Consider the following 14,375-nt stretch of genomic DNA (forward strand, 5'->3'; position numbering starts at 1 on the left):
CATTCTTTGCTGCCATTAAATTCTCCAGCTTTATATTCTTCACCTTTATTTAGCTTTGTGTTGTTATATAATGGCTTTGTTTTTCTCAGGTAATAGTAGAGAATGTAGGTATGCCTTTCTTGTAACAAGCCTGCGCCCACATAAAAGCTGCATTTTTATAATAAAATTTTATTTAGATAAGCATGATACAGAATTACTCTTTGACAACTTATCTATGGATATAATGACTCTAGTTTCAGTCTTTTTCTTCTGAAATATGTGAGCTTTCCCCAACAATCTGGTCTGTTTTCCTACCTTAATATTCTACTTTTGCTCTTGGATTTGTTGATAGGGCCCAGAGGACTTCCCATGGGGCTGTAAAGAACTTACTCCTCCGTGTGGACTGTGCACACCACGGTGCTGTCATTACTGTTACCACCAAGAGACTTCTTAAACACTTAGGATATATGAGAGTTTTCACTTGGTTAAAAAAATCTGCCAGTTTCTCAGAAAGACCTTTGTCACTATTAATCTTTAACCCATGGATGGAATCCTAGATATTTTTATCCGTTAACTCTTTGAATATCCTTGTTTCTACCTTGGCAGTGGAGTCTACTGAGATTGAAAAGCTGCATTTTTAATATGAGATAAAAAGGTATTTTGGAAAAAGTGCAAGGTTTGAAGCCTGCTGGCCTCACTGCAGTGATGGCTTAGTGAATTTTCTTTTCTTTTTTTAACAATGGTCCTTATCTGGTTTCGTTTTTTTTTTTTTAAATGATGGCCAACCACAGCTGCAGTCCTCAACCTGTGGTACATGTCAAGCAATTCAACTTTCATTATAATATCGTGAATTTCTTTGCTTCATGGGAGCACTTGAGGCATCACTAGCGACACTTTGTATGGGCCCCATGGTATCATTTAGGGTTTCTGATATGCAGCAAACATGACAAACAACGCATGAGAACTGTGAGATCAGTGTTTACTGTGATACACAATTTACTGGAGGGATGAACTGCACACATGGAGATGATCAGCCTCACGTGGCGTTCTGAGTGCATACCTACAACACTTGAGCTCCCTGCAATAGCAACAGGGGGTGGCTATGAAACTATCGCAATAGTACAGTAGGCACAGTTAACTCTATGCACTTATGACTTAATGCTGCAACCTTTCTTTTTTTACTTTTCTGTTGACTAGAAATGGTGTCATGTATAGTCTGTGTTTGTGTGTATAAGTTTTGATAAATTTTAACAGTTGGTATCTCAGCAAATGCTACTCATGTGTTCTTATCCTTATGAGTAAATCATTGGCAGTATGTGTGATTTTTTTTTTGGGGGGGATCAACAGGAAAATACATGGCCTCTTTTTGGGGGCAAGTTTTGCCTGTATTTCTCCTGCCTACAAATATTATAGGAGCTTAGAATTCCAGCTGCTGGCTCACTCTTGGCTGAAGTTCTCTGATGGCTCCTGCTGGGCGGAATGGCCCCCTTCCCCTATGTGTGTGTCTGCTGCTGACCTGTGGCTTTGCCCAGGCAGGGAAGCTGCTGGTAGTGCCCATGGATGGGAGCCACTGGTTCACCATGAGGTCAGTGGTGGAGAAACTCATTCTCAGGGGCATGAGGTGGTCGTAGTCAGGCCAGAGGTGACTTGGCAACTGGAAAGATCACTGAATTGCACAGTGAAGACTTACTCAACCTCATACATTCTGGAGGATCTGGACCGAAGTTCATGGTTTTCGCTGATTCTCACTGGAAATCACAAGTACAAAGTCTATATCCTCTAGTGACACGTTCATCCAGTGGTATTTTGGACTTATTTTATTCAAATTGTAGAAGTTTGTTTAAGGACAAAAAATTAGTAGGATACTCAAATGAGAGTTCTTTTGATGCAGTATTTCTGGATCCTTTTAATGCCTGTGGCTTTATTGTTGCCAAATATTTCTCCCTCCCCTCTGTGGTCTTCGCCAGGGGAATATTTTGCCACTATCTTGAAGAAGGTGCACTGTGCCCTGCTCCTCTTTCCTATGTCCCCAGAGGTCTCTTAGGGTTCTCAGATGCCATGACTTTCAAGGAGAGAGTGCAGAACCACATCATGCACTTTAAGGAACATTTATTTTGCCACCATTTTTTCAAAAATGCCCTAGAAATAGTCTCTGAAATTCTCCAAATACCTGTCACCGTATATGATCTTTACAGCCACACATCAATTTGGTTGTTGTGAACTGACTTTGTTTTGGACTATCCCAAACCTGGGATGCCCAACACAGTCTTCATCAGTGGTACCAGCTGCCATCAGGGAAAGCCATTGCCTAAGGTAAGTCATCTCTCCTTTAGTGTAGTAAGAAAAATCTGGCTTTGGATCATAAAAAAAGATTTTGCATTGTGTTAGGCCATTCTTGAATTGCTATAGAAAATACCTGAGACTGGATAATTTATAAAGAAAATGGGTTCAATTGGCTTATGATTCTGCAGGCTGTACTAGCATGTTGCCAGTATGTGCTTGTACAGCCTGCAGAACCATGAGCCAAGTAAACCTTCTGGGGGAGGGCTCAGGGAGCTTTTACTTGTGGTAGAAGGTGAAGTAGAAGCAGACATGTCACATAGCAAAAGCAAGAGCAAGAGAGAGTGAGAAGATGTGCCACGTACTTAAACAACCAAATCTTGTGAGTACTCACTATTACAAGGGCAGCATCAATTCATGAGAGATCTGCCCTTGTGACCCAAACACCTCCCACCAGGCCGCACCTCCAACACTGGGAATTACATTTCAACATGAGATTTGGACGGGACAAATATCCAAACTGTATCATTTCTCCCCTGCCTATTCCCCCAAATCTTATGTTCTTCTCATATTGCGAACTACAATAATGCCTTTCCAATAGTCCCCCAAAATCTAACTCATTACATCACTTGCTCAAAATTCCAAAGTCCAAAGTCTCATCAGAGACAAGGCAAGTCTCTTCCACCTATCAGCCTGTAATAAAAAACAGTTATTTACTTCCAAGTTACAATGGGCGTACAGGCATTGGGTGCTCCCATTCCAAAAGGAAGAAATCAGCCAAAAGAAAGGGGCTACAGGCCCCATGTGAGTTTGAAACCCATCAGTGCAATCATTAAATCTTAAAGCTCCAAAATAATCTCCTTTGATTCCATGTCTCACATCCAGGACACACTGGTGCAAGGGGTGGGCTCCCATAGTCTTGGACAACTATGACCCTGTGGCTTTGCAGGATTCAGGCCTCATAGCTGCTCTCACAGATTGTTGAGTGCCTGCAGCTTTTCCAGGAGCAGGGTGCAAGCTGCCAGAAGGTATACCATTCTGGGGTCTGGAGGATGGTGGTCCTCTTTCTCATAGCTCCACTAAGCGATACCTTATTGTGGATTCTGTGTGGGGGCTCCAACCCCACATTTCCACTCTGCCCTAGTAGAGATTTGCTGTGAGGGCTCCACTCCTGTAGCAGGCTTTTTGCCTGCACACCCAGACTTTCCCATGCATCCTCTGAAATCTAGGTGGAAGGTGCCAAGCCTCCTTCACTCTTGCATTCTGCTCACCCACAGGCTTAACACCACATGGAAGCCATCAAGGCTTATGACTTGCACCATCTGAGGCAGCAGCCCAAGCTGTATCTGGGGCCCTTTGAGCTGAGGCTAGAGCTGGAGTGGCTGGGATGTGGGGAGCAGTGTCCTGAGGCTGCACAGGGTATCAGGGCCCTGGGCCTGGCCCACAAAATCATTCAGTCCTCATAGACCTCAAGGCTTGTGATGGGAGGGGCTGCCTTGGAGATCTCTGATATGCTTTTGAGGCCTTAGCATTTGGCTCCTTTTTAGTTATGCACATCTCTCTAACAAGTGGTGGCTCCATGTCCTGCCTGAATTGCTCTCCTGAAAAAGCTTTTTCTTTCTCTGCCACATGACGAAGCTGCACATTTTCCAAACTTTTATGCACTGCTTCCCCTTTAAATATAATTTCCAACTTGAAGTCCTTTCTTTGTTCCTGCATCTAAGTGTAGGTTGTTACAAGAAGCCAGGCCACATCTTGAATGCTTTGCTGCTTAGAAATTTCTTCTGCCGGATACGCTAGGTCATCACTCTCAAGTTCAAACTTCCACAGGTCCCTAGGGCGTGAACACAGTATAGCCAAGTTCTTTGTTAAGGCACAACAAGGGTGACCTTTACTCCAGTTACCAATAACTTTCTCATTTTCACATGAGACCTCATCAACCTGGTGCTCATAGCCCATATTTTTATCAGCGTTTTGGTTAAAATCATTTAACCAGTCTCTAAGAAGGTGCAAACTTTCCCTTCATCTTCCTGTCTTCTTCTGAGTCCTCTAAACTCTTCAAACCTCTGCCTGTTACTAAGTTCCAAAGTCACTTCCACATTTTCAGTATCTTTATAGCAATGTCCCACTCTCAGTACCAATTTTCTATTGGTGCTATTTTCTGTTGGTACCAATTTTCTATTCTTCATTGTGTAGCCATGAAGAAATGCTTGAGACTGGGTAACTGGTAAATAAAAGAGGTTTAATTGACGCAAGATTTTGCAGGCTGTACAAGCACGGTGCTGGCATCTGTTCATATTGTGGGGAAGCCTCAGGGAGCACTTACTCATGGCAGAAGGTGAGGCAGGAGCACATCACATGACAAAAGCAGGAGAAAGAGGGTCGATGGGGGTGGTCTGCACACTTAAACAACCATATCTTGTGAATACTCACCGACTACTGCAAGGACAGCACCAAGCTGTGAGGGATCCACCGCTATGATCCAAACACCTCCCATCAGGCCCCACCTCCAACATTGCGTATTATATTTCAACATGAGATTTGGGTGGGGACAAATATCCAAACTATAACACTTACTGAACTGTGAGTTAACATTTTCATTTGTCACATTTGGAATTTTTTTCCAGTTATGTAAATCAGTTTGTGCCATTTCATGGACCTCTCAGTTAGCAATTTTTTATTTGTAGGTCATATCCGGGTTGCATTTAAACATACTCTTTTTGGGAAAATACCAAAAACCACAGTGAGAAATGAAACTTCCCTTTATTGCTAATTGTATAGAAAATGCTCTTAGCAGTTTTGTGTGCATCATTTTCATTTTTTGAAATTATTTTATGTATATGCAGATATCTAATGTATATTCTCACACCTATTTTGTTAAAATAAAATCTAGTAGCAGGCTGAACATATTGTTCTTTACTTTGCATTTTTCATTTGCCAATAAATTATAGACATCTTTAGAGGCTGATGCAGACTGATTTGATAAGTTCTTTTAGTAATTGCATAAAAGTCTTTACTTTGGGTTTAATGTAGTTTTTTCAACCAATTAATGTTGAGATAGATTTAGGCATTTTCCAAATTTGTCTTTATGCACATTAGTGTGTAAACACTCTTTAATACTTTCTTTACATTACTATATTTCCATATTCGTAGGCTCTGATGAATTCTTCATCATGTGGATCCCCAGCAGCTTTACTTCTCTCATTGAATCCTGACTGCTATAGAATGGAAGTAGTGGCTGTGGCAAAGTAGTACCTTGTACACTTTTTGACTTGAAATACAGGAGGCAGAAGGAATAGGAATAAGGGTAGAGGCTAGACCATAGCTCTACTGGAGTTTCTTCAGGAAAGGCAAGATAGGGCAGGAGAAACAGTTTAGCATTGGTTGGTTTGAATAATTTCAGTGGGCTCTAAGCTCTAAGGGCAGGCCTTTTGCTATCTCTAATAATTGGCTGACCCAGGGAGGTGCACTGCATCCCTACCAGATAGGGATTTTTAAGATGTGAAAATATCATAATATACAGAAAATTAAACAATACACACAATACAGGAAGTATTTTATTCTTATGGATAAATACCCAACAGTGGAATAGCTGTGACCTATGGTAGGTGTATGGTTACCTTTTTGAGAATTTGCCAGACAATATTTACAAGCGGCCAGACCAAGGTGCCCTCCCACCACAAGCATATGAGAGGTCCAGCTGTTCACACTCACCAACACTGGATGTCTTAGTCCGTTTGCATTGCGATAAAGGAATACCTGAGGTTGGTTAATTTATGAAGAAAACATGTTTATTTGGCTTGTGGTTCATTCAGGCGATACAAGAAGCATGGCACCAGCATCCGCATCTGGCAAGAGACTCAGGCTACTTCCACTCATGGCAGAAGGTGAGGGTGGAGGGTGCTGATCACATGGCGAGAGAGAAGCAAGAGAAAAAGGAGGCAGGTGCCAGGCTCTTTTTAATAATCAGTTCTTGCTGAAACTAATAGATGGGAAATTCACTCCTTACTGGGAGGGGGCACTAGGTCATTCATCAGGGATCCACCCAAACACCTCCCACTAAGCCCCACTTTCAATATTAGAGATCAAATTTCAACACTTGATTTGGGAGGGACAGATAACTCAGCTATATCATTTGATATGGTCAGTTTTTTTCATTGCAACTATTTTAACGGGATGTGGATTAAACCTCAGTTTTAGTTTGATTTCCCTAATCATTAATTATGTTGAACATCCTTACATGTGCCTGTTTGCCGTCTGTGTACCTTCTTTGGTTACTGTCTTTTGAAATCTTTGCTCATGAAAAAACATAGATGTCTTTTTAAAAATAGACTTTTTATTTTACAATAAATTTAGATTTAAAGCAATGGTGCAAAAAACAGCACTGAGAATTCCCGTATATCCTTTGCCAGTTTCCCCTATTGATAAATCTTGGATTACTATGCACATTTATCACAACTCATTAACCAACATTAACATATTATGATGAACTAAGGTCTATGTTTTCTTCAGATGTCATTAATTTTCACCTAATGTCCTTGTTCTTTTCTGGGATCCCATCCAGGATACCACATGACATTTACTCATCACATTTGTTTCATCTCCTCTAGCCTGTGACAGTTTTTCAGACTTTCCTTGTTTTTTGTTTTGTTTTGTTTTGTTTTGTTTTGTTTTTGAGATGGAGTCTTGCTCTGTCGCCCAGGCTGGAGTGCAGTGGCGCGGTCTCAGCTCACTGCAAGCTCCGCCTCCCGGCTTCAAGCCATTCTCTGGCGCAGCCTCCCGAGTAGCTGGGACTACAGGCGCCCGCCACTGCGCCTGGCTAATTTTTTTTGTATTTTTAGTAGAGACGGGGTTTCACCATGGTCTCGATCTCCTGACCTTGTGATCCGCCGGCCTCGGCCTCCCAAAGTGCTGGGATTACAGGCGTGAGCCACCGCTTCTGGCCTTCCTTGGTTTTGATAGCAGTTTGTTTACTGGCACTGCTTCTTCTATGGCTTCTTTAGTACCTGGTACAGATTCAAAAGCACCAATCTCCTTCAAGTCATCTTCTGCTGATTCCTCTGGTGTGGTGTCTATTCGTTCTTGAATTTTTCACAGATCTATATCTTGAAAGACCATATCCCCCAACTTTTGTTGCTGAATTAGAGATGTTGGGTTTGCAGGCAGGTAGACCACTTTGAAACCTTCAGTGTCGAACTCGTGGGTTCTGGGCGGCTAGGGGCGTTGTCCAAAATCAAAAGAACTTTCAAAGACAGTCTCTTACTGGCAAGACAAAGCAATGTAGAACCAATCCAGAAGAAGTGTTCTTGTCGAGGCTTTCTTGTACAACAAAAAAACTGGTAGTGGGTATTGATTTTTTCCCTTCAAGGTGTGGAGGCTAGCAGGTTTATAGATGCGGGCAGTGCTATTTGTAAAAGCAATGGCATTTACGCAAAGCAGTAGAGTTAGTTTATCCCTTCTTGCCCTGAATCCTTGTGTTTGCCTCTCTTCCTTAGATTAGGGTTATGGTTAGTAGCCTGCAGAAACAATGTTGAATAGAAGCGGTAACAGCCCCTCAGTCCTTGGCATGATCTGAGGAGTGAGCATTCAGTCTTTCACTATTAAAGATGATGTTAGCTGTGGGTTCCTCCAAGATGCCCTTCATTAGTTTAAGATACTTCCCTTTTTTTCCCCTAGTTTGTTGAGAATTTTTTTTTTATTGGAAATGGATTTTGGATTTTTGTCAAGCACTTTTTCCATACCTATTGAGGTAATTATATGCTTATACATTTTTAGTTTATTTATATGGTATGTTACTTTAAATGATTTATAAAAATTATTTATTTTATCATTAATTGTGGTGAAATACACATAGCATAAGATATATCATCTTCACCACTTTAGGTGCACAGTTCAGTATTGAGTACATTCACATTGCTGTGCAACCAACACCACCATTCATCTCCAGAACTCTCTTCATCTTCCCAAACTGAAATTTTGGACCCCTTAAAAAATAATTCTCTGTTCCCCCCACCTCTCCGCCCTTGTCAACAAGCATTCAACTCTTTTATTCTATGAATTTGACTATTTTAGATACCTCATATAAGTAGAATCATAAAGCATTTGTCGTTTTGTGACTAGCTTAGTTCACTCTGCACAATGTCCTTAAGGTTCATTCATGTTAGCATATGTCAGAATTTTCTTCCTTTCTAAGGCTAATAATATTGCATACCGTATATATACACCACATTTTTGCTTGGGTTGTTTCCACTTATAGGCTGTTGTGAGTTATGTTGCTATGAACATAGTGGTACCATGTCAAACCAGCCTTGCATTCCTAGGATAAACCCCATTTGGTTATGGTGTATAATTTTTTTTATGTAGTAACTATTTTAAAATATTACAGAATTTGACTTAATAATATATTGTTTAAAATTTTTGAATCTAAGGCCATGAAGGTCTGTAATTTTTTTGTCTCATAATGTCTTTGTCTGGTTTTGGTACTGTGATAATGCTGGTCCCATAAAATGTATTAGGAAATCCCCTAGGCTTCAGTTTTTGGGACTAGTTTGTGAATAATTGGTATTATTTGTTCCTTCAATGTTTGCTGGATTCATCAGTGATGTCATCTGAGCTTCACTTTGTTTTGTGTGGGAAGGTTTGAATTACAAATACAAATTCAATTCGACAGATACAGGTTAGTTCTATTGGGGTTATGTATTTATTCTTGTGAATAGTCTAGCGGTTTGTCTCTTTAACAAAATGTGCCCATTTCATCTAAGTTGTAGATTTTTTGGGCATAAATTTGTTCATGATAGTCTCTTAGCATTTTAATATCTGTAGAATCTATGGTGATACCACCTCTCTCATTCCTGATATTGATAATTTATTTCTTCTCTCTTTTTTTTTCAGATCAAGGTGGCTAGAGCTTTACCAAATTAATTGATCTCAACAAACCAGCTTTGGTTTCATTAATTTTCTCAACAAACCAGCTTTGGTTTCATTAATTTTGCCATTTTTTAAATGCATTTTCCATTTCATTGATTTCTATTCTGAAGTAAGCCTCCAGGGAAGGTAGATCACTGACCGTCATGTTTATTTTTCAAGGACAGTCATCTGCAAGTGCCCCAGTCACCAAAAGAAAAGGTGACTAAGCAAATGTCTAGTACCAGTTAGGGTGTCCCGAAAGGAGCCATCTTGTGCTCCTACAAGGATTATACCCTGAGGTTGTCTGTGGAATCTCTCACTAAATGTTCTTTAAGGTGTTGCCTGACACACACTGCTTAGCTCGTCCATGAAGGTATCAAGAAAACCTGCAGAATATAATTCTGTCCAGTGCAACAAATATTCTGGTTGATTTTCTTTGTGCAAGGCTGTATTTGTCTGTTTAGATTGCTGTAAAAGATACCTGAGGCTGGGTAATTTATAAAGAAAAGAGGTTTAATTGGCTCACAGTTTTGCAGCCTTTATACGAAACAGAGTGCTAGCATCTGCTTCTGGTGAGGCCTCAGGAAGCTTACAATCATGACAGAAGGTGATGGGGAGCTGGCGTGTCACATGGCAAGAGCAGGAGCAAGAGAGAGACAGGAGAGATGGCACATACTTTCTTTTTAATTTTAATTTTTATTTCTGGGGTACATGTGGAAGATGTTCAGGTTTGTTACATAGGTAAACATATGCCCTGGTGCCACATGCATTTTTTTTTTTCCTGCTCTTACACTTTTCTTTCTTTTTAAATGCCTTAAGTTCTGGGATATATGTGCAGAACATTGTTACACAGGTATACACATGCCATGGTGGTTTGCTACACCCATCAACCTGACATCTACATTAGGTGTTTCTCCTAAGCTATCCCTCCCCTAGACCCCCCACCCCCTGACAGGCCCTGGTGTGCGATTTTCCCCTCCCTGTGTCCATGCGTTCTCATTGTTCAACTCCCACTTATGTGTGAGAGCATGCGGTGTTTGGTTTTGTGTTCCTGTATTAGTTTGCTGAGAATTATGGTTTCCAGCTTCATCCATGTTTCTGCAAAGGACATGAACTCATCCTTTTTTATGGCTGCATAGTATTTCATGTTGTATATGTGTCACATTTTCTTTATCCAGTCTATCATTGATGGGCATTTGAGTTGGTTCCACATCCTTGCTGTTGTGAATAGTGTTGCAATAAACACACGTGTGCATGTGTCTTTATAGCAGAATAATTTATAAGCCCTTTGGTATATACCCAGTAATGGGATTGCTGTGTCAAATGATATTTCTGGTTCTAGATCCTTGAGGAATCGCCACACTGTGTTCCACAATGGTTGAACTAATTTACACTCCTACCAACAGTGTAAAAGTGTTCCTATTTCTCCACATCCTCTCCAGCGTCTGTTCTTTCCTGAGTTTTAATGATCGCCATTCTAACTGGCATGAGATGGTATCTCACTGTGGATTTGATTTGCATTTCTCTAATGACCAGTGATGACGAGCTGTTTTTGATATGTTTGCTGGTCATATAAATGTCTTCTTTTGTGAAGTGTCTGTTCATATCCTTTGCCCACTTTTTGATGGGGTTGTTTTTTTCTTGTAAATTGGTTTAAGTTCCTTTTAGATTCTGGATATTAGCCCTTTGTCAGATGGATAGATTGCAAAACTTTTCTCCAATTCTTTAAGTTGCCTGTTCCATCTGATGATAGTTTCTTTTGCTGTGCAGAAGCTCTTTAGTTTAATTAGATCCCATTTGTCAATTTTGGCTTTTGGTTGCCATTGCTTTTGGTGTTTTAGTTATGAAGTCTTTGCCCATGCCTATGTCCTGAATGGTATTGCCTAGGTTTTTTTCTAGAGTTTTCATGGTTTTAGGTCTTATGTTTAAGTCTTTAATCCATCTTGAGTTAATTGCCTAGGTTTTCTTCTAGGGTTTTCATGGTTTTAGGTCTTATGTTTAAGGCTTTAATCCATCTCGAGTTAATTTTTGTATAAGGTGTAACGAAGGGGTCCAGATTCAGTTTTCTACAAATGGCTAGCCAGTTTTCCCAACACCATTTATTAAATAGGGAAACGTTTCCCCATTGCTTGTTTTTCTCAGGTTTGTCAAAGGTCAGATGGTTGTAGATGTGTGGCATAATTTCTGAGGCCTCTGTTCTGTTCCATTGGTCTATATATCTGTTTGGGTACAAGTACCATGCTGTTTTGGTTACTGTAGTCTTGTAGTATAGTTTGAAGTCAGGTAGCGTGATGCCTCCAGCTTTGTTCTTTTTGCTTAGGATTGTCTTGGCTATACTGGCTCTTTTTTAGTTCCATATGAACTTTAAAGTAGTTTTTTTCCAATTCTGTGAAGAAATTCAATGGTATCTTGATGGGGATAGCACTGAATGTATAAATTACCTTGGACAGTATGACCATTTTCACGATATTGATTCTTCCTATCCATGAGCATGGAATGTTTTTCCATTTGTTTGTGTCCTCTCTTATTTACTTGAGCAGTGGTTTGTAGTTCTCCTTGAAGAGGTCCTTCCCATCCCTTGTAAGTTGTATTCCTAGGTATTTTATTCTCTTTGTAGCAATTGTGAATGGGAGTTTACTCATGATTTGGCTCTGTTTTTCTTTTATTGGTGTATAGGAATGCCTGTGATATTTGCACATTGATTTTTGTATCTTGAGACTTTTCTGAAGTTGCTTATCAGCTTAAGGAGATTTTGGGCTGAGATGATGGGGTTTTCTAAATATACAATCATGTCATCTGCAAACAGAGACAATCTGACTTCCTCTCTTCCTATTTGAATCCCTATATTGCTTTCTCTTGCCTGATTACCTTGGCCAGAACTTCCAATACTATGTTGAATAGGAGTGGTGAGAGAGGGCATCCTTGTCTTGTGCCAGTTTTCAAAGGGAATGCTTCCAGCTTTTGCCCATTCAGTATGATATTGGCTGTGTGTTTGTCATAAAATACTCCTATTATTTTGAGATATGTTCAATCAATACCTAGTTTATTGAGAGGTTTTAGCATGAAGGGCTGTTGAATTTTGTTGAAGGTCTTTTCTGCATCTATGGGCATAATCATGTGTTTTTTGTCATTGGTTCTGTTTATGTGATGGATTACGTTTATTGGTTTGCATATGTTGGACCAGCCTTGCATCCCAGAGATGAAGCCAACTTCATCATGGTGGATAAGCTTGTTGATGTGCTGCTGGATTCGGTTTGGCAGTATTTTATTGAGGATTTTCACTGTCAATGTTCATCAGGGATATTGGTCTGAACTTTTTTTTTGTTGTTGTTGTGTCTCTGCCAGGTTTTGGTATCAAGATGATGCTGGCCTCATAAAATGAGTTATGGAGGAGTCTCTGTTTTTCTATTGTTTGGAATAGTTTCAGAAGGAATGGAACCAGCTCCTTTTTGTACCTCTGGTAGAATTAGGCTGTGAATCCATCTGGTCCTGGGCTTTTTTTGGTTGGTAGGCTATTAATTACTGCCTCAATTTCAGAACCTGTTATTGGTTTAGTCAGGGATTTGACTTCTTCCTGGTTTAGCCTTGGGAGGGTGTATAAGTCCGGGAATTTATCCATTTCTCCAAGATTTTTTAGTTTATTTGCATAGAGGTGTTTATAGTATTCTCTGATGGTAGTTTGTATTTCTCTCAGATCAGTGGTGATCTCCCTTTCATCATTTTTTATTGTGTCTATTTGATTCTTCTCTCTTTTCTTCTGTATTAGTCTGGCTAGTGGTCTATCTATTTTTGTTAATCTTTTCAAAAAACCAGCTCCTGGATTCATTGATTTTTTGAAAATATTTTGTGTCTCTATCTTCTTCAGTTCTGCTCTGATCTTAGTTTTTTCTTGTCTTCTGCTAGCTTTTGAATTTGTTTGCTCTTGCTTCTCTAGTTCTTTTAATTGTGATGTTAGGGTTTTGATTTTAGATCTTTTCTGCTTTCTCCTGTGGGCATTTAGTGCTATAAATTTCCCTCTAAACACTGCTTTAGCCATGTCCCAGAGATTCTGGTACGTTGTGTCTTTGTTCTCCTTGGTTTCAAAGAACTTATTTATTTCTGCCTTAATTTCATTATTTACCCAGTAGTTATTCAGGAGCAAGTTGTTCAGTTTCCATGCAGTTGTGCGGTTATGAGTGAGTTTCTTAATCCTGAGTTCTAATTTGATTGCACTGTGGTCTGAGAGACTGTTTTACTTCCAATTATGTGGTCAATTTTAGAATAAGTGCAATGTGGTGCTGAGAAGAATGCATATTCTGTTGATTTGGGGTGAAGAATTCTGTAGATGTCTATTAGGTCTGCTTGATCCAGAGCTGAGTTCAGGTCCTCAGTATCCTTGCTACTTTTCTGTCTCATTGATCTATCTAATATTGACAGTGGGGTGTTAAAGTCTTCCACTGTTATTGTATGGGAGTCTAAGTCTCTTTGTAGGTCTGTAAGAACTTGCTTTATGAATCTGGGTGCTCCTGTATTGGGTGCACATGTATTTAGGATGGGTAGCACTTCTTGTTGCATTGATCTCTTTACCATTATGTAATGCCCTTCTTTGTCTTTTTTGATCTTTGTTCATTTAAAGTCTATTTTATCAGAGACTAAGATTGCAACCCCTGCTTTTTTTTTCTTTCCATTTGCTTGGTAAATATTCCTCCATCTCTTTATTTTGAGCCTATGTGTGTCTTGCATGTGAGATGGGTCTCCTGAGTGCAGCACACCGATGGGTCTTGACTGTTTATCCAATTTGCCAGTCTGTGTCTTTTAATTGGGGCATTTAGCCCATTTACATTTAGGGTTAATATTGTTATGTGTGAATTTGATCCTGTCATTATGATGCTAGCTGGTTATATTGCCCATTGGTTGATGCAGTTTCTTTATAGTGTCAATTGTCCTTACAATTGGGTATGTTTTTGCAGTGGCTGGTACTCATTTTTCCTTTCCATATTTAGTGCTTCCTTCAGGAGCTCTTGTTTAAGGCAGGCCTGGTGGTGACAAAATATCTCAGCATTTGCTGATCTGTAAAGGATTTTATTTCTCCTTCGCTTATGAAGCTTAGTTTGGCTGGATATGAAATTCTGGGTTGAAAATTCGTCTCTTTAAGAATGTTGAATATTGGCCCCCACTGTCTTCTGGCTTGTGGGGTTTCTGCAGAGATATCTGCTTTTAGCCTGATGGGC

The 14,375-nt window shown here is 39.9% G+C and overlaps 1 pseudogene; it reads left to right on the forward strand.

The window, feature by feature from the left end:
* Positions 1-1,474: 1,474 nt before the first annotated feature.
* On the forward strand, positions 1,475-5,511 carry LOC101145511 (UDP-glucuronosyltransferase 1A9-like; annotated as a pseudogene).
* The last annotated feature ends 8,864 nt before the right edge of the window (positions 5,512-14,375 follow it).

This window comes from Gorilla gorilla, chromosome 11 (assembly GCF_029281585.2).
Source record: "Gorilla gorilla gorilla isolate KB3781 chromosome 11, NHGRI_mGorGor1-v2.1_pri, whole genome shotgun sequence".
NCBI lineage: Eukaryota > Metazoa > Chordata > Mammalia > Primates > Hominidae > Gorilla > Gorilla gorilla.